We start from the raw sequence: 20200 nt of genomic DNA, 5'->3' as shown, positions 1-20200 counted from the left end.
GTCTCGAAAGTATTTTTAATAAAAGAGAAATATTTTTCTCAGTCTATACACGTTCGTTTCGTATTAAACGGACGAACGGTTTATTTATTATAAATAAAATAATAATAAATCAATTAATAATAATATTAATTAATTTTTAAATACTCAAATATATTTTTAACAGCTCAAAATTAATTTTTAGGAATTACTTGGCTTAATTATAAATAATTATACTTCATTTAACTATTTATAAATTAAATTAATTGATTAACTGAATTAACCAATTAATTAAATCTATAAATAATTAACTAAAATAAATTATAAATAATTAAATCAAATATTTTATTTTTGAAAATAATAAAAGAAATATTTTTGGAATTTAAAATAATTAAGTAAATAATTTTTAGGATTTAAAATGATAACTAAATGATTTTTAAAAATAAAAGAAATGATTTTTAGAAAAATAGAAATTGAATTTTGATTTATTTTAAAACAGAAAACACAGAAACATGAAATTAAAATAGACACAACCAGAATTCAGATCAAACGGGGGAAACAGGTGGGGAGTTGGGCGGAAAGTTCGCCGGAGGGGACGAACACGTTGTCGGAAACTGGGTTTTCCAGAATCCGGCTGACGTCCAGCCACACTCCGGTGATCCCAGGACTCCCAAATCATGTCGTTTTTCAGCCTAAATCAATTCAACATATCCCTGGCAGTAACACTGCTACCATAACCGCAACAAATCATCACTACTTCGTCTTTTCCGACGAATTCAAGCCCATTTCCGGCAAAGAAACCGGAGAGAGCTTAGATTTATCAATTTCTTAACCAAATCGATCGTATAATATATGAAATTAAAGCTCAGAACATGCACAATCTATTTCGAGCATCAACAATCATCAAGAACATCATTACAGTCTCAAAATCAAATTGAAAAACCAAAAAAAACATAGAACTCAGTTTAATCGTTCCTGGACTAAAACAATTCAACCAAATACTCAAATCGATTCTAAAGATCATTTTAAAGCTATTCGTAAACTCAGAATCAACCAATAATCCTTCAAAATCAAAAATCAAAATTCAAGAATAAGAACCAAAAATCGATTTTCTTGAATACTTACTCTGAGATTATGAAATTGGTATGGTTAGAATGAGCTTGAAACAAAGATCAATTTGGTATGTAGAACGTTTGATTTGGTTTCCTAGTTTGCCCACAATCATCAATCAAACTGAAATATTATCTATTTATATTTTCTGAAAAATAAATACCCAAAATCAATTTAAGGTGTTATTATTCCCATAATTAAAATAATTAAGCCCCAAAATAATAATTACGGGGAATAATTTTAAAAGTAATAAAATATAAAATTTATATCGAAATTCCCCCAAAATTGCGAATAATTCAAAAATGCAATAATAATGGGTATTTGAAATATGTATGATTTTATAAAAACAAAAACGTGATTTTTGTGGGCTTTGACGTCCCAATGGGGTCCTGGTCCGTTAAATTTTGAAAAACCGAAACGTTTTCTAAATTAACAGAATTACTCGAAAATACATAAAATACATTCAACACACAAAAAACGAGATAAAACGAGTAACTCGATAAAGACGCAAATAAGCACGAGTCCAAATTACAGATCGATTCATATAAATATATCTTAAACACGTAACGAGTATCCCATTGGATCATATCTGATCTGAAAATAGATTACTTAGCTGCTAAGTAACTATAAAAATTATACAACTTAATACTAGATTTGGATAATTATCAAAACCGAGCTTCTTATAAAACACCCTATGAGAAAATAATGTAAAAACATCCCGTCTCTCGAAAATACGGGTTTTATTGATCTACCGAAATGATTATCGTATCGAAAATTTTGTGCCGGGACTTGTACGGGTCAAACCGTACTCCGGATCGAAAAAGTTAGAATACGGAAAATGTCAGGAATTACCAGATTAGGTTAAGAAGGAGTTTTCGATGGAGTTTCAGGTTGTAAAAACGTAAAAACGGTTGAAGTTGGACGATTCCCGGCTTTATAAAATAATTTTAAAAAAACTCAGAAAATAATTATTAAATCTATAAATTCTTATAAAATTATGTAACAATCCAAAAATTACCAGAAAATTATCATGGTTATTTATATTTTAATCTAGGTATATTAAAATTAAAATACTCAAAATTTATCACATATATAAACATCCAAATATCAAGTCCGATTATCATATCATTCACTAAAATTCACATAAATAATTTCAAATAATAATAATAATATCTGAAAATACGGGATATTATAATTTATCCCTTTTTAAAACTTTACCGAGTAGTTATGCAGTTTATATGTGCAGAAAAATAAAGTGCAAGAAAGAAAATACCACACGATGATTTTATCCTGGTTCGCGATGGCGCAACATCTAATAGATTCGCTCACCCCTACGTCCAGTCCTCGAGCTCCTCTCACGGTCTCGGGATTTTCCCTTAAAATAAACTCACTCCTTTAGTAGGTGGAGAAGCCTTTACACCCTTACAAGTTTTTGTCTTGGTGCATACCACAACGGTCACCACCTCAAAATAAATGTAATACCTACACAACTTATCTTAGACAATAACTTTCCGCTATTTTTCAAAGTTGTTGCAGAACCTTTATATGGACTTGGCTTCCTTGGCTTTTGTCGGTCTTGGATCTTAGTGATCTGGTCTTAGGTCTTTCTTCTTCTTGACGGTGCAAAGACTACTAACTCCCCGTTAGTATGTCTAGGAATTGGGTCTTAGAACGAGAATCACCTCACGACACTTCACCTCACTACAAAATTAATAAGACAAACCACAAAACAAAACAAGTAGAGAAAGATTTGTTTTGAACTAGTATGTTACAGTACTAGCCCACAAGATAGTATAATTTTCAAATAAGAATATTAAAACTAAATAAAAATATTTGAATTAAGACTATAAATAAATAATAGTCCAAGTATATTTATGATTACTCATTTACAGATTAAATAGATAGGTGGAGTTATATGATAAGTCTTTTTATGTAAAGCTCTTATGGCTTATGACTTCTATAGTATTCTTATTCTTTCGATTATGTATTTATAAATCGAAGAATACTTTAATTACAACCTCAGAGTTGTAATTTACCTTTAAGTCTGTTAACTTAAGGTGTTAAGGTATACTTGTATATTGACGATTATATAGTCAAAGTATACTCTTTAACTTTTAGCACGGTTTATAAGATTTATGAGTCTTAGCCAAGATCCAAATAAGTTAAGTGCAAGTAATTGGCTTAAGATTGTGCTTTAGAAGTTTGGACGAATAATTACGAGTATTTTATAGATATAGTACTATGAACCCACAGAACACTAAAGATGTTAGAAGGGGCTTATACTATATGACTCGTAATTATTTATTGTTGTGCTAGACATGCCTATACAATAACAAGACTATGTCAAATTGACAACCCTAACTTAGTTGTATTGTAATCTAAGTTTGCATTTTGTATTATATCACTTAAGTCTGTAAAAATGTTTAAGGGCAGACTGGAGTCTTTTTATGTGAACAATATCAAGCCTAAAAATTCTATCTGGAAGAAGATCAAGAAGATCATGCTTCAGAAGAATTATGAAGAAGCTTGGAGTTGAATAAATCTGTTTTGAGAAAAATATTCTAAGTCAAGATCTCTACAAGTCATAGATTAAGTGTTATAGAGAAGTCATTCAAGAACTCCAGAATGACTTATAGACAAGTCAGGAAAAGCTACTAGAGAACTCAGAGATATCGACAAGCCAATTTGAAGACATGAAGATTGGAGATATCGACAAGTCATTTCTCCACTAGAGAACTCTGAGTTATCGATAAGCCAATTTGTCACTAAAGAACTCAGAGTTATCGATAAGCTAATTTGTCAATAGAGAACTCAGAGTTATCGATAAGCCAAGTTGTCACTAGAAAACTTAGAGTTATCGATAAGCAAAAGTGAAGACATGAAGATAAGAGATCTCGACAAGCCAATCTTTCTTATAGAAAACTCAGAGACTTCGATAAGTCAAAACAACTATAGAGTGAGTAGAGATCTCAATAAGCCAATATACTTATCGAGATGTCAAGTTCTCTATATACCAAACTGGAGATCTCGAGGTAAAACTCAAAGTACAAAGTCCAGACCAGTTCATATCCAAGATTAGCAATCAACAAATAATCTAATCAGTTGGATTGACAAGTCTACAAAAGCAGCTTGAAGAGTACAAGATCAAAGGCCAAGATTAACTGGAAAAGTAAAGTCATAGACGTGCAAGATTAGCAAAGATACACTAAGCCAAAAATAGAAAGATTTGATTATCCTAAAATAGGGTTTAGTACATGTCTTTGCATGTTGTGTAAAAACCAGTGTTTACTGTTCTATAAAGTAAACACTGGATGCTTTGTTAGGAGTAATAATTTAGATCAGAAAATCTTGCATTCTCTTAAGGAAGAAGCTAAGCTCTTTATCAAAAAAAGCCTAAAAATTTTGTAGCAAAACATTCTTAATTTTAATATAAAATTAAGTGAGTTTTGAAAGATTTGTGTTCACTGTTTTATCTGTCTAAATTCAGTACTAACACATTTGACTACAAGATTTTAATTTACTTTGTTCGTCACCATAAACACTTCAAGAAAAGTAGAAAAATACAAAAATACATTCACCCCCATGTGTAATTCATTACCTAACAAGTGGTATTAGAGCAAAATATGAAAGTAAATATATTCAAGATCTTGAAAGAATGAATACACAGAAAATCAGTAGCATCAAAATCCCTACTTTTGATTAGACTAACTACACTCTATAGAAGAAGAAAATGTTGTTGTTTATCAGGATGGCCAATCCATTATATATTCAGATTCTCAAGAATGGGCCTTTCACTCCTATGGTAAGAGTTGAGGAATCTACAGATGGAGACATGGTCATTCCAGCTCATTATGATCCTAAAGACCCTTTAGAGTACACTAAGCCTGAGAAAGAAAAAGTCTCTCTAGATAGTGGCTTATAGTTGATCTTGATAGAGTCACTTGACAATGTAATGTACAATAACATTGTCAACTGTGACGCTGCTAAGAAGATCTGGGAGAAGATTGAAATACTTTGTGAATGAACAGAGGAAGTTAGGTCAAATTAAAGAAGAATACCGATTTCACAGTATGAGGGCTTTATGGCTAAGCCAAAGGAGAGTATTACTGATGTGTTTGAAATGTTTAACAAGCTGGTTAATGACTTGCAGCTGCATGATAAATATCATGAAGCTGAAGAAGTAAACTTGATTTTTTTGCTCACACTCCCTGATCATTTGGAAAAGAAAATTTTAGAAATCAGAGAAGGGAGAGACTTGAGCAGAATAACTCTGGAAGTTCTATATGGAATCTTAAAAACATATGAATTGGAAATGATTCAAAGGAAATCATTAAGAGCTGGTCAAGGGCATATTATAGATGGTTCAAGTTCTATAATTGTCAATGAAAGCCGAACCTCTAATGATGAGCCAAGATCCCAGACTCCAGCTGTCTCAACAAGTGAGCAAAGAAACAATGATTCACAGGAACAAGTCATACTGGAATTGGAAGAAGATGAGTTCTACACCCTGAATGAACTTGATGAGCTACATCATTCAATGGCCTATCTGACAAGAAAGTTCTCTAACATTAAAGTAAAGAAGCCAAGATTATTCAAGGGTAAGGGACAATCATTCAACAAGGATAGCAACTGGAAAGGAAAAGGGAAGTACACATTTGATAGAAAAATGGTTACAAAACTGGATCTATTGACAAATCAAAGATAAGGTGCTATAATTGTGATGAGTTAGGCCATTTTTCTACAAAATACAGGAAACCCAAGAAAGCAAAGAAAGACAAAGCTTATCTTGAATTGGAAGCAAAGTATGAATCTCTTCTGAAGAAACAGCAAAGCAAAGCCTATATTGCAGAGGGAAAGAGTTGGGATGATTTTGATAATGATGAAGATGAGGAAGTTGGAAATTATGCATTTATGGCCTTGGATCAAGGAGAGTCATCCTCATCAAAAACACAGGTATCAATTCTTACCACCATTGATTTAAATATGAGTCAATATAAGAAAACTGTAGAAAAGATGAGCACATAAATGTTTCACATTTATACAAGTATGGTTGTTGCTAATGAAGAGGTTAACAGACTGACAAAGATAAATGAGAAGCTTAAAAATGAGAAACAAGAAACTGAGTTGTTGCTGGTAGAGCTTGAAGCTGTGAAACAAGAAAATGCATATCTGAAGAACAAGCTCAAGTGTGCAAATGAGATTGAAGTTGTGTTAAGGGAGAAGTTAGAAAAGAATGAAGTCAAGTTGAAATCTTTCAGTAATGCATCTGAGTTGGTTGGAAAATACCATGAGAAGAACAAAACATGTGCAAATATTGCTAATGTTCTTGATTATGATGCCTTGAACAACAAGAAGAAAGCTATAGGTAAAAAAGGGAAAGCAAATGAAAATGATGATGTTCCAGCTATGCTGAAAAAGGTTGGCTCACCTATGTTCAAAGCATGTGAAGTAGATTTCAGTGAAGAGGAGTTGATCATAAAGCAAGAAATTGCTGATGAAGACAATGAGAAGAAAAATGCAAAAACAACTCAAACTTCAAAAGCTGAAAAGAAGCTCATGGATAATCAAGATTCCAAGACACCTGTCAAGGAAAAAAAAACTGAAGATGCAAGAATGAAGAAGAAGAATAGAATTGGGAAGATTGGGATAAAAAAAAGCAACAATTTTGCTTATGTTGCAGATGCTCCAAGGAAGAAATGTGAAAAGTGTGGCTCTGTGAATCACCTAACCTACCCTTGTAAAAAGGTTGTTAGCAAGCCAGCTGAAGGAGCCTGCAAGTATAATGAAGCCAAGGCAAATGATACCTATTCATTTTGTGATAAGTTTGACTGCATTCCCTGTAACTTAAAAGTAATGAAAAGTTGCCATAAGCTGAGAGTAGATCTCAAAGAAGCCAGTATTGGATCTACAGCTGCAAGGGAAAATGCCCAAACATCTATTAATGTTATTCTTTCTGAGACTTCAAACTCTACTTCTGCTAAATCAGTTAACAAGAAGAAAGTACCCAACACTGATTAGGTTGCAGTTAGTCGCTAAACACGCGCTAATATTACACGAAAGTATACGAGTTCGCAAGTAGTATAAGATATAAATCAGATTCGATCCCACATAGACTGTATTGGTTAACTAATCAACTCATGCACTTAAAAAATAATGTATGGTTATTATTCAATGCTAAGACGATAACTAAGTTGAGATTTTTTATAACTAAGAATTAAACTAACAATTATAAATAAGAGAACAAGAATGGTTGAATTAATATATATGACAAGCATGGGATTCTAACTTCATTAAATACTTCATTCAATAGCCTTATTGTTCTTAACCTTAGCATGCAATGGTGATGACACTAATCAGACAACACGAAACTGATAAACGCCAACTTTCATTGCATGAGTACCATTGTACTAGACATCCACAAAAAAGATAGAAGCTGATTAGGCACCAATTATATTGAGACCCTGTATGTCTATAGAACTTGACAACATAACGGTGTAAGCACAAGTTATCTATCTTGATTACATATGGCAAGTGAGATGGTTAAAATTACCTATGAATCATGCATAACAATACATGAACTTATGCTAACATGGAAAGTTTTAAATCCTTAAATTCACTTTCACTTTATTAAGAATTAACACACTATCTTATAAGTTCGTGATGCTCATAAGACGAATACGCACAACCAATACTAGGATATCATACAATCACCACACACTAAGGTATTAAATCAATTTAACTAAAGAAATCCATAAATAAATCCGCTAGAACCCCACGATAGCGATTAGCCCATAATCGAACTCATCGCCAACGTGGGTTCCAATGAAAACATGATATAGCAAACGTAGTCTTTATACAAATAAATAAACCAAGTTATAAACAAGAGTAAAGGTTCAGTAACAAGAAACAAGCATCCAAATTACAACTTAAAACAAAGATTCATAAGAATAAACTAGATCGTCTTCGCCTTTGTTGAATTGTGCCCAAAAGGTCTCTTACCGTCTTCTCCTTGCTTGATGTCTTGATATCTCTGAATATATCTTAAAAAACGACCTAAGTTATGTTTATATAGCAGTCCATGCATCCCAGGAGTCCAGGAAATTGAATTATAAAAGAATCAGGATTTTAATATCCCGACCCAACGCGGCCGCGCGGTTCACCAGCGCGGGCGCGCTGACTTTCTATTCCCCCGGCGTGGCCGCGCGCAACACCAATGTGGGCGCGCCTGCCTTCTGCCAAAAATTATTTTTTCCTTCTTCTTTATTCCTTGCAGCTTCGAGCCAGTCTTTCAAGCTTTTATTCCAACACATCATAAACACCGTAATAGGATCAAAACAATGCTAATTCACCTGATTCATGAAATAAAGCCTGAAATGCAAAAACACTTGAAAACACGTTAAAACACAAATAACTTGAGTACAAATATAACAACTCAAAGCTTATTAGAGCATAAATAAGTGTCAGAAATGCCACTTAACACACCCCCAAACTTGAATCGATGCTTGTCCTCAAGCATAAACAGACTCAAAGAACAAGAAATAAAAATGCATGAATGCAACTATATGAAGGCATCGATCCCCAAATAATAACTAAACCAATCAACCAGCAACACCTCAGCAAATGCAATTATTTGCATAAAGATCCATCAAATCTCACAAATCAATCTACACCAGAGACGTGTGTGTGTGTGTGTGTGCAATTGCTTACAGATATACTATTGCAACTAGATCGACAATCATAACTACTACTTATCAAAATAATTGCAAGTTTATAAGTAGAATAAAAGCTAGACTCAAAATAACTTATAACACTTAAATTATTATATCGGAGTTAACATGGATTCATGCCTTTATTAACAACAAAACAACACAAATATGCTTGTTTGATCGTGCAATGAATGAGTTCCACAAAAGACTTATACAATAGTACCCATGTAGCAAGCGTTAGGTTAGGGGATCCCAGACTATAAAAGCCTTAGGTCACTAGGCACAAAGTCCCCTAAGAACTTAATAACTCGAGTAGTAAAGAGCCCACTCATGACCAATTATACATAACACTTTTTTTTCTCTTTTTTTTTCTTTTTCTGAATGATTGTGTTTCGCTATATCTCATTCAACCCTAGACTACTCATAAAAATATGAGCCGACTACTAGCCATTTGACACCTAGCCACATAACTAGCAATGAAATCCAATTTCTCCAATTTTTAAATATCCATGTCTTTTATTATTAAGGGAATATCCTGGATTCTAAATATAAGCAAGCGATTAAACCTCGACAATCAAATAAATCATGACTATGATCTAGCACTCTAGAAACCTATAAGACTTAGTGAAATACAAGTGTCTCTAACATGCAAATCAGTCCATTAAGACTCAACATCACTAAATACGACATCACTACACTAGCATCAATATCACCAATTAATCGAAAAAATTATCTAAGGGAATCATGATATAATGCAAATGCATGAAACTACATGAACAAACTATCATCATAAAAACTACCAAATTAAAAAAAAACTAAATGGCAAAATATATGCAACTATATAAAATAAAACTATCATGAACATGCAAACTATATGCCTCAAACTACTACCCCCAAACTTAAAATATTCATTGTCCTCAGTAAAGGTAATAGTAAGGAATCAGGCATACCTACTGTGAATCAGAATCCTCACCCTCAAGGGGTGGAGTGTTAGGCGTGTCCGGAGGTGGATACACGGTATCCTCACCAAAAACTGGCAACTAAATGTCAACTCCGGTGGCTCTAAATGCAGTCCCAAGTTCCTGGGTAAGAACGCATGCAAAACAACTGTGAATGTCGTGCATCGCATCCATCCTCCTCACAAGATGCCTATACTGCGTTGAACTGAAACCAGCTCCCATCTCTGCTTCTGCTGCCTCGTACTGCTGCTGTGATCCTGACGGTCCAGCCTGCTCTCCATAGGAGCACTGGGAATCTGAAGCTGCTCATTTGTGGGCCAATAAACACCAACTACCACGCACAACTTCATCATAATGGATGCATAAGGAATAGCCCTAGTAGTACCTCCCCTTAAAAACCTCAGGATCCCTTGATATATCACCGTCCCCAAATCAATGTAATCACCCTGCAGAATTCCCCAAAGCAGACGGGCACGCTTCACCGTAATCTCATGCACATGCGAATATGGCATGATGTTAGCATAAATAAACAAGTTCCAAGCCCGTGCATACCTGTTCATGCATGAAGTAGGGAACGTGGAGTAATCAGTAGTGCCCTTCTTGAACTTCCAATAAGTCTCAGGCACATAGAGAGTAGCAACGATGAGATCCAAATTGAAGTCCTCAGGAGTCTTATCGTTCCAAGTGTCCTAGCCCACCTTCCTCGCAGGTTGCTCAATCACTGTCCTGATAGCCTCAGCACTGTACTCAACAGTCCTCCCTCTCACCACCGTGAAACCATTCTTCTCTACCTTAGCGTTGGAGTAGAACTCCCGCACAACACTCATGGACACAGCAACAGGAGCCTCACAAAAAGGAACCCAGCCTATCACCAAAATCATCTCCAACAGCTTACTATCGTTCCCTGATGGCGGAAATCCTCTCTTATTAGCAATAGGCTTCGAGAGAAGCCTCGTGTACTCCTCCTCAGCCTCAGGAGTAGAAAACCTAGGCCTCACACCACTCGCAGTAGAAGAATCGGTGGCGCTGCTTCCAACTTGAGTTCTCTTTCTTTTGGGTGCTATCGGGATTGAAAAAGAAAGAATAAAAGCTTAAGTGTTTAGAGAGAATTTGTGTTTGAGAGTTTGTGGATTGGTGGAGAAGTTGTATGCAAGTGTATGTATTTATAGGTGGAGGGGTGTGAATTTGATAAGGAATAGAAGTGGGAATTGATTATGGGAATCATGGGAATAATGGAATTGATTAGGAAAGGGAATTATGGGATGTGGAAGAGTAAAAATCGGATTAGAATTGATTTTGGAATTAAAATCCCGATTTTCTCTTAATAAACTGCTATTTTTATTTTTTTTCAAAATATGGACCCGACACGGCCGCGCGCTAGGACAGCGCGGGCGTGGCCGCGTGCTAGGGCAGTGCGGGCGTGCTTGGTTTCTGGAAAAACGGCGCGGCCGCGCGCTTGGCCGGCGCGGCGGCCTTGAATTTTTTTCTGATTTTTTTGTGTTTTTCTCTTTTCTTCTTGCTTCCTCTACCTACTAATGTACAACATACTTGGGTTGCCTCCCAAAACGTGCTTCTTTTACATCGCTAGCTCGACGTAGAATCTCTAGATCAAGTGGACAATAAAACGGCACTAACCGCCTCATGTGTAAGAACCCAAATTTTTGACATCAATAAAAGACCTTTATGAATAGTAATATAATAACTCAAAATTTTGAGACCTTGTAAAACGCTTAATGAATAGTAACCCTGATAGACGGGAAAAACTTTTTAGCCCACACTATGTTGTGCATGAGAAATTGAGTTTCAGAGTTGATAACATGATTATACGTACCAAATAACTATATGTAAACGCCATTAATTTTCGAAGAAAACGAACTTTGAAAAATGACCGTTTCTACGAACCATCAAGGATTATGGGAATCACAACATAATTACTAATTTAAAATCCTACGGATTTATATCCAAGAACGATACTTCAAAATATAAAGAATGTATGTGAAAGGATTTACACCGTGAACCGTTTACAAGAAATTATTACGAAAATGATTAAGCGACCAAGCAAACGCGAAAACGAATAAATAAATGTATCGAACCAAACTAACTAAACTAACTAACCATGGCTAGGTTACCAAATAGTAACCTAAACTAGGAAGCATGATAACCTAAAGCTAGGAATAGTAAAGCTAAAACCTAAGACTAAATAGATTAGCTTGTAACCTAGGAAGCTAGCAAGATATGTCTTAAGATATGCCAACATTATCTATTCCTAGGATATATACTAGAAGATATACAAGTCACATAATACAATGTTCCAAGAGAAGCATTCAAGAAGCAATAAACTCTCTCTCTCTCTCACAAAACAACATGCTGATTTTCAAGAACACCATGGAGAGAAAAATTCATATCTCATGTTCTACTCATTCAAAAATCACCAAATTTTTACCAAACCTCTCTCATATAATTTTTAAGTCACCCACCAAATTTCACGCCCATCCATAAAGTTCTCAATTTTATAAAAATGTTTGAAGTTGAGGGTGAATAGTAACTCCAAAAATCACTAACTTGTTTTCTTGATTTTTCATGAAAGTTTAAGGCTCCTAAAGCTAGACCAAGGATTCATCAAGGTTCTTAGAAATTTAATAAGTATTAACAAGCTTCAAGGAAGGTATAAAAATTCATCCAAAATTTGTTTAAGTTTTAAGTTTCAAGAAAAGTAAGGATCTTGGATATAAGTATGGTTTTGATGATTAATTTCATATTATCTTGATATTTAGTTAATTAGTTTTAAGGCTGATGATTGTTGCCTCAAGAACATGATGTTATTTAGAGAAGTTAGTGTTGAGATGATGATTGATGGTTGTTGATTGTGGTATAATGATTTAAGACGTAAATAAAACTCGGATCGTAATTGTAACCTCGTTAAAACCAACAAAACTCAACTTAAGTTTCTGCAGAAGTTACCTAATGTATAACTATATTTTACTGAAAAGTGAGATTTATTATGATAGAAAATTTTATGAGGATCGTTTAGGCGCTTGAATCGCTTGATTCTGATTTACGGATCAAAAGTTATGACCGTTTTAGTAAAAGGGATTTACGCGACAAAACTGCTACAAATTACAAATTTTGTATATATAAATGATCCACTTAAAAATATTTAAAAATCATGAAATTTTTACAGAGAGTAAAAATAGAGTTTATTATCTTCCATAAAAATTTCAACTAAAAATGTTGATGTTTCAATTTTATAAAAATGTCGGAGCCGAGGTCGCGTGGAGTACGAATGTCAAAAACAACCTCTGTTAGGAAACTGCCACTTCGGGATTTTTACCCATGTTTCCAGAAAACCATTTTTAAATGACGTGTTCTAAATTTTGTATAGATCGAGCACGCGAAAATGGTGTGTCAATTGAGTTAACGGTTTCAGAGATATTTAACGATTTATATTTAATTATTAATTATTATTAAATGATTTAGTTATGATTTAAAAATCATAAAACCCGATCTATAATACTTTCTGATTTTCAGAAAATCATTCGAATAATTTCAGATCATCGAAGAATATTATCTCGACTTATTTTAAATATTTTGAATATAAAGAAACTTCCCCTTATTTAATTATCTGTTGACAACGGTCAACTCACATCCTTAGTACTTCCTCCGAAAAATTCGGAAGTACGTATACATATACATATATACGCTAATAAAACAAGCTTTTTCTATCAACAAGCAAAATGCTTGGGGGAACTTCAATGTGGTTCGAGTTCTCAAGATATGATAGAATTCGGTTAAACGACAAGGGAGGGGTAGACTCTAGTACTATGTGTGCCAGGTGGACTACCAAATGTACCGCAGGAAAAAGGTACTTTGTGTACTCAGGAACTTGTGAAGTATGTGTATACCCAAAAATGGGACACGTAGCCCGAATACGGCAAGGGTGATAACCGTGATACGAAGGTGTCGTCCTTCTACTAGTAGAAAAGGTTACTATTTTCCTGTAGTACGACTGATCATCGTATGCGGCGGCTCCAATTAACGTCATATTCTTCCAACTGGAATTGTGATGCAATACCGTAATCCAAGCTTAGGTGTTGGGTTTACCATTAAGGTATTCGCAGGATAATAAATCCACCAAAGAATTATTTTCAAAAGAAGTTGTGTATCACCAAGGAAAACTATTTTTGAATAAAACGTATTTATCATATATGACGTTTTACTTGAGTTTATCATACATTCATTTCATACTGTACATTATTATGCTGGGCATTATAGCTCACTCTTGCTTTCTTTTAAATGACACAACATAACATATAACCAGTATGCCGGTGTGGGTCTTAGTCGCTTGCAGTCATGGGGAGAATCCTTGGCAGCTTTGTCTCAGGTGGGCCAGAGTATCAGATAGGTATAAGATATTAGTCGTAATTATTGTAACTTCATGTAGAGGTTATGAATAATTGTTTGAGATCCTGTAAAGTATATTTGAGTTTTAATAACAGATGATACTTGTTGTACATCATTTCTAAGGCTATAACTTGTGAGTGTGTGAGATTGGGGGTCTGTGATATGGAATTATTGAATTATTGAGTTAATGCAGGTTACACATAATTGAAGGATTGCGTGACGACCCAGATTCCTAACCCCGGATTTGGGGGCGTTACATCGCGGTTTGCCGTATCACCATAATAATGCTTCAACCTTTGACCATTTACCTTGAATGCTTGGCCCGGATCATTCTAAAAAATTTCCACCGCTCCATGTGGAAACACAGTTTTGATTATGAAGGGCCCTGACCATCTTGACTTCAACTTTCCAGGAAAAAAATGGAGACGAGAGTTGAATAAAAGAACTTGTTCCCCTGGCACAAATTTCTTGAGCACTAGACCCCGATCGTGCCACCTCTTGACTTTCTCCTTATACATCTTATTGTTCTCATAATCTTGAAGTCGAAACTCGTCAAGTTCATTCAATTGAAGCATCCTCTTCTTTCCAGCCGCATCCAAATCCAGATTTAATTTCATCAAAGCCCAATAAGCTTTATGCTCGAGCTCCATAGGCAAATGACACCCCTTACCATAAACCAACTGAAATGGCGACATTCCCAATGGAGTCTTATATGCTGTTCTATACGCCCAAACAACTTCATCAAGCTTCGAAGACCAATCTTTAATCGATGGACAAACAACTTTATCTAGAATGCGCTTGATCTCTCTGTTAGATACCTCAGTTTGACCATTCGTCTGAGGATGATAAGCCGTAGCAATGTGATTCACATTATACCTCTTCATCATGGCAGTGAACTTGTGGTTGCAAAAATGCGACCCCTTATCACTGATTATGACTCTTGGAGTCCAAACCTTGTGAATATTTGCTTGTGAAGAAAATTAAGCACCACTTTTGCATCGTTCGTTAACAACGCCTTAACTTCAACCCATTTTGACACGTAATCAACCGCCAACAGGATAGACTGATTGTTGCAAGACGAGATAAATGGCCCCATGAAGTCAATTCCCCAAACACCGAAGACCTCAACCTCGAGAAGCACATTAAGAGGCATCTCATCCTTCTTAGACATATTACCCACACGTTGACATCGATCGCATTTCAAAATGAACTGATGAGCATTTTTAAACAAAGTTGGCCAAAAGAAACCTGCTTGAAAGATGAGCTGCTGTCTTTTCTCCACCATAATGTCCTCCATAAGCGGTTGAGTAACAATCTCACAAGATCCCCCCATTTCACAGTAAGGAATACATCTCCTGATGATTTGGTCAGCTCCTTGGCAAAAAAATGGCTCATCCCACATATACCACTTCACTTCATTGAGAAACTTCTTCCTTTGAGCATGAGATAAGTCGGGAGGCATGATATTACTCACAAGGTAGTTCACAATGTCTGCAAACCATGACTCTTCTTCTTGACTCCAGACAGCTGCTCGTCGGGAAAAGAATCATTTATCAAGGTCTTATCCAATGAAGTAGCATTAGGATTCTCTAAACACGAGAGATGATCAACAACTTGATTTTCAGTTCCTTTTATGTCCTTGATCTCTAGTTCAAATTCTTGGAGCAAAAGAACCCATTTAATCAATCTAGGCTTCGAGTCCTTCTTCGAGACGAGATATCAAATGGTGGCGTGGTCAGTGAAAACTGCCACCTTAGTCCCAAGTAGATAAGATCAAAATTTCTCAAAACCGTAGACAATAGCCAAAAGTTCTTTCTCTGTAGTAGTATAATTCAGTTGAGCACCGTTGAGGGTCTTACTAGCATAGTAAACCACATGAAATATATTGTTCTTCTTCTGCCCAAGAACTGCTCCAACTGCATAATCATTTGCATCGCACATCATCTCAAAAGTCTCATTCCAATTAGGTGCGGTTATGACAGGTGTCGTGATTAAACTCTTCGTTAATGTCTCAAAAGCTACAAGGTACTCGTGATCAAATTTAAAAGGAACATCTTTCTCTAACAGACTGCATAAGGCTTTGAAATTTTCGAGAAATCTTTGATGAAATGCCTGTAGAAACCCGCATGACCAAGAAAACTGCGAATTCCCTTAACCGAAATAGGTGGAGGAATATTCTCAATGACCCCCACATTGGCCTTATCCACCTCGAGGCCTTTACTAGAAACCTTGTGCCCGAGAATTATGCCTTGACGCACCATAAAATGACATTTCTCCCAATTGAGAACCAAATTGGTCTCAACACACCTCTTGAGAACATGTCCAAGATTTTGCAAGCATTCATCAAAAGAATCACCAAAGACTGAGAAGTCGTCCATGAACACCTCCATATTCTGGCCAATCATGTCAGAAACGATGGCCATCATACATCTCTGAAATGTGGCTTGTGCACCACACAGACCAAAAGAAACTCGTCTGAAGGAGAAAGTACCAAATGGACAAGTGAAGGTAGTCTTCTCATGATCTTCTGGGGCGATACAAATCTGATTGTAACCCGAATAGCCATCCAGAAGATAATAATACTCATGACCAGCTAACCTGTCAAGCATCTGATCAATAAAGGGGAATGAAAAGTGGTCCTTGCTAGTGGCTTTGTTCAACTTCCTATAGTCCATGCAGACTCTCCACCCGGTGATTGTCCATGTAGGAATAATCTCATTCCTCTCATTTGCTACCATAGTAATTCCACCTTTTTTTGGCACACATTGAACCAGGCTTACCCATGAACTGTTAGAGATAAGATAGATGATCCCTGCATCTAGCCACTTCAGAATTTCCTTCTTCACTACTTTCTTCATGATAGGATTAAGTCTTCTTTCCTGCTCAACTATAGGCTTGCTACCTTCCTCTAGCAAAATTTTATGCATACAGTAAGAAGGGCTGATTCCTGTGATATCTACTATAGTCCATCCAATTGCCGATTTGAACTCTCTTAGAATTCTCAAAAGCTTTTCCTCATCGCTACCTGAAAGGTCAGATGCAATAATAACAGGCAGAGTAGATGCATCACCTAAAAAAGCATACCTCAAATGTTCAGGTAAAGGCTTAAGCTCAAGAGAGGGGGCTTCCTCAATAGAAGGCTTGAGGCGTTTAGGAGCTTTGTTCAATTCTTCCATTCCAAGAGATTCAAAGGCATATCGATCTTCCTCTTCCAGGGAGAAGCATTCAAATATTGCAATTGCTCATCACCTTCGTCATCTTCACTATCTGAATTTCCCAATAAGGCTTTTTCTAAGGCATCAGACCTTAGCATTTGATCAAGTTCTGATGTGACCACCGAATCGACCAACTCGACTTTTAAGTACTCCTCATTATCAGTATGAAATTTCATAGCATTGAACACATTGAAAGTCACATCCTGATCCAACACTCGCATTGGAAGCTCACCCTTTTGCACATAGATCAAGGTTTGGCCAGTTGCCAAGAAAGTTCTTCCCAAGATTATGGGAATCTTCTTATCCTCCTCGAAATCAAGAATTACAAAATTAGAAGGAAAGATGAGTTTATCAACCTTGACCAAGACACCTCCACAATACCTCGCGGATAGGTAATAGAACGGTCGGCCAACTGCAAGGTCATATAAGTTGGTTTTGGATCAGGAAAGTCTAACTTCTTGAAGATTGACAAGGCCATCAGATTGATGCTAGCTCCCAAGTCACATAAGCATCTATCAAAAGACACTTTTCCAATAGTGCACGGAGTAGTGAAGCTTCCTGAATCTTTAAGCTTCGGAGGCAACTTCTGTTGTAACACAACACTGCATTCCTCCGTGAGAGCAACAGCCTCTAAATCATCTAGCTTCACTTTCCGAGAGAGAATACTTTTCATAAACTTTGCATAACTAGGCATCTGCTCGAGAGCCTCGGCCAAAGGTATGTTGACATGAAGTTCCTTGAACACCTCTAGAAACTTCTCGAATTGCTTGTCCCGCTTTTTCTTCTACAACCTCTAGGAAAAGGCGGTGGAGGATAGATTGTTTCTCCCCTGTATTACCCTCAGGCGGAGTGTGCTCAACAGTAGACTTCCGTGGTTCCACTTCTTCATCCTGTTGCTTTGCTTCTTTCTAAGCCCCAACTTCTTCAGTTAACTCCTGAGTTTGTACGGGATTCACAACCTTCCCAGACCTCAAAGTGATTGCCTTTACCTGCTCCTTAGCTTCCTTCTTTCCTGGCACTTCAATATCACTTGGAAATGTACCAGGTTGCCGATTTAGCAAGGCATGGCAATTTGCCCAATCTGATTTTCCAAGGTCTTGATAAAAATAGCTTGACTCTTGCACATGAGCTTCAACTCCTCTAATTCAGATTTTTCATTAGCTTGTTGCAGCTGTAGTTGTTGTTTTGGTGCATACTGCGGTTGCTGAAAACTAGGGGGGTTGTACTGCTTAGCTGGATACTGCTGATAAGGCTGTTAAACCGCATTATGTGCATTGCTCCAACTGAAATTTGGATGATTGCGGTTGTTGGGAAGATAGGTGGTTGGCACAGGTTGCTGCGATTGTTGGAAGTTGCTCACGAACTAAGCTGATTCACTAGAAATTGCACACTGATCAGTCTCATGGGCACCAACACAAAGCTCACAGATACTAATGATTTGATTAACTCCATAATTAGCCAAAGTGTCCACCTTCATTGTCAAAGCCTTAAGTTGGGCATCTATAGTAGTTGTTGCATCCAACTCCAGAATTCCTGCTACTTTTCCCTGAGTCAGTCTCTGGGAAGGATTCTGGTACTCATTAGCAGCCATCAGTTCAATAAGTTCATAAGCTTCATCATAGCTCTTAGCCCACAAGGCTCCTCCTGATGCTGCATCAAGTATGGGTCTAGAAGTAGCACCTAATCCATTGTAGAAACAGTTGATAATCATCCAATCAGGCATGCCATGGTGTGGGCACTTCCTTAACATCTATTTATATCAATCCCAAGCCTCGCACAGAGATTCTCCAGTTTGCTGCGTGAACTGGGTAAGAGCATTCCTAATTGTTACAGTTTTTGCCATGGGGAAGAATTTAGTGAGAAACTTTTGAGCAAGATCTTCCCAAGTGGTGATAGACCCTTGTTAGATATATTTGTGATGTCATGTCTAATAATGATTTGTGTTTAGTTTTCAGATCTTGACTAACATAACAAATCAGGACTTAACTGGAAATCAATACGTATACTGAAGTCAGAACTTAAGATATCAGAACTTAAGTTATCAGAACTTAAGATATAAGAAGATATTCATCAAGAGATAATATCAGGACTTAAGAAGACTTTCAGATAAGGAAGGCGGCTGATTGAAGGAAAGAAGATTAAGACAAACACAAGAAGAGATATGCATGGAGAAGAATTCTATGAAGAATAAAAGACTTGGAGGAAAAGATAACTAATTAATATATTTTAGGATGCAGACTTACATTCGATATCAATTAGAAGATTATCTTGTAACTGTGTGATATATAAACACGGCATGGGTTTACACTAGATGTGTTATTGTAATCGAGAATATTATTCATTGTAACCCTAGCAGCTCTCGTGATATTTGTTCATCACTGAGAGAGAACGGTTCCATTGCAATAATGTTTTATTAATTAATATTATTCTATATTTCATACTTGTGTTCTTAATTCGATTTGATTATAGTATACACTGTATTCAACCCCCTTCTATAGTGTGTGTGACCTAACAAGTGGTATCAGAGCCAATCTGTTAACATATATACGGTAAAGATCCAAAAGAATCATGTCTGAAGAAGAACAAACTCCAACCAAGCCCACCAAAACTGAAAAAACTCCAAAGACTCAAATCCATAATCGATATGAGACTATTAGGGTTCTCATACTGAGACCTTCTGAGTATCACATATGGAAAGTAAGGATGGCTATGTTTCTGGAAGCTACAGATCCAGAATACCTTGACAGAATTAATGAAGGGCCACATAAGCCAACCAAGCTCTCTATTGTAGTTGCAGATTAGCCAGCAAAGACTGTACCAAAGGAGAAAAGTG

General features: G+C 36.1%; 1 non-coding gene across 1 annotated transcript; it reads left to right on the top strand.

Annotated features, from left to right (window-relative positions):
* The first annotated feature begins 19088 nt into the window (after window positions 1-19088).
* On the top strand, window positions 19089-19195 carry LOC141709439 (small nucleolar RNA R71). Its single transcript, XR_012570015.1, has one exon. It is a non-coding gene; the product is annotated as a small nucleolar RNA R71 (small nucleolar RNA).
* Window positions 19196-20200: the final 1005 nt, after the last annotated feature.

The sequence above is a fragment of the Apium graveolens genome, chromosome 2 (assembly GCF_009905375.1).
Source record: "Apium graveolens cultivar Ventura chromosome 2, ASM990537v1, whole genome shotgun sequence".
NCBI classification, from domain to species: Eukaryota; Viridiplantae; Streptophyta; class Magnoliopsida; order Apiales; family Apiaceae; genus Apium; species Apium graveolens.
Note: the sequence above shows the minus strand (reverse complement) of the source record. Positions and strands in the feature narration are given on the sequence as shown.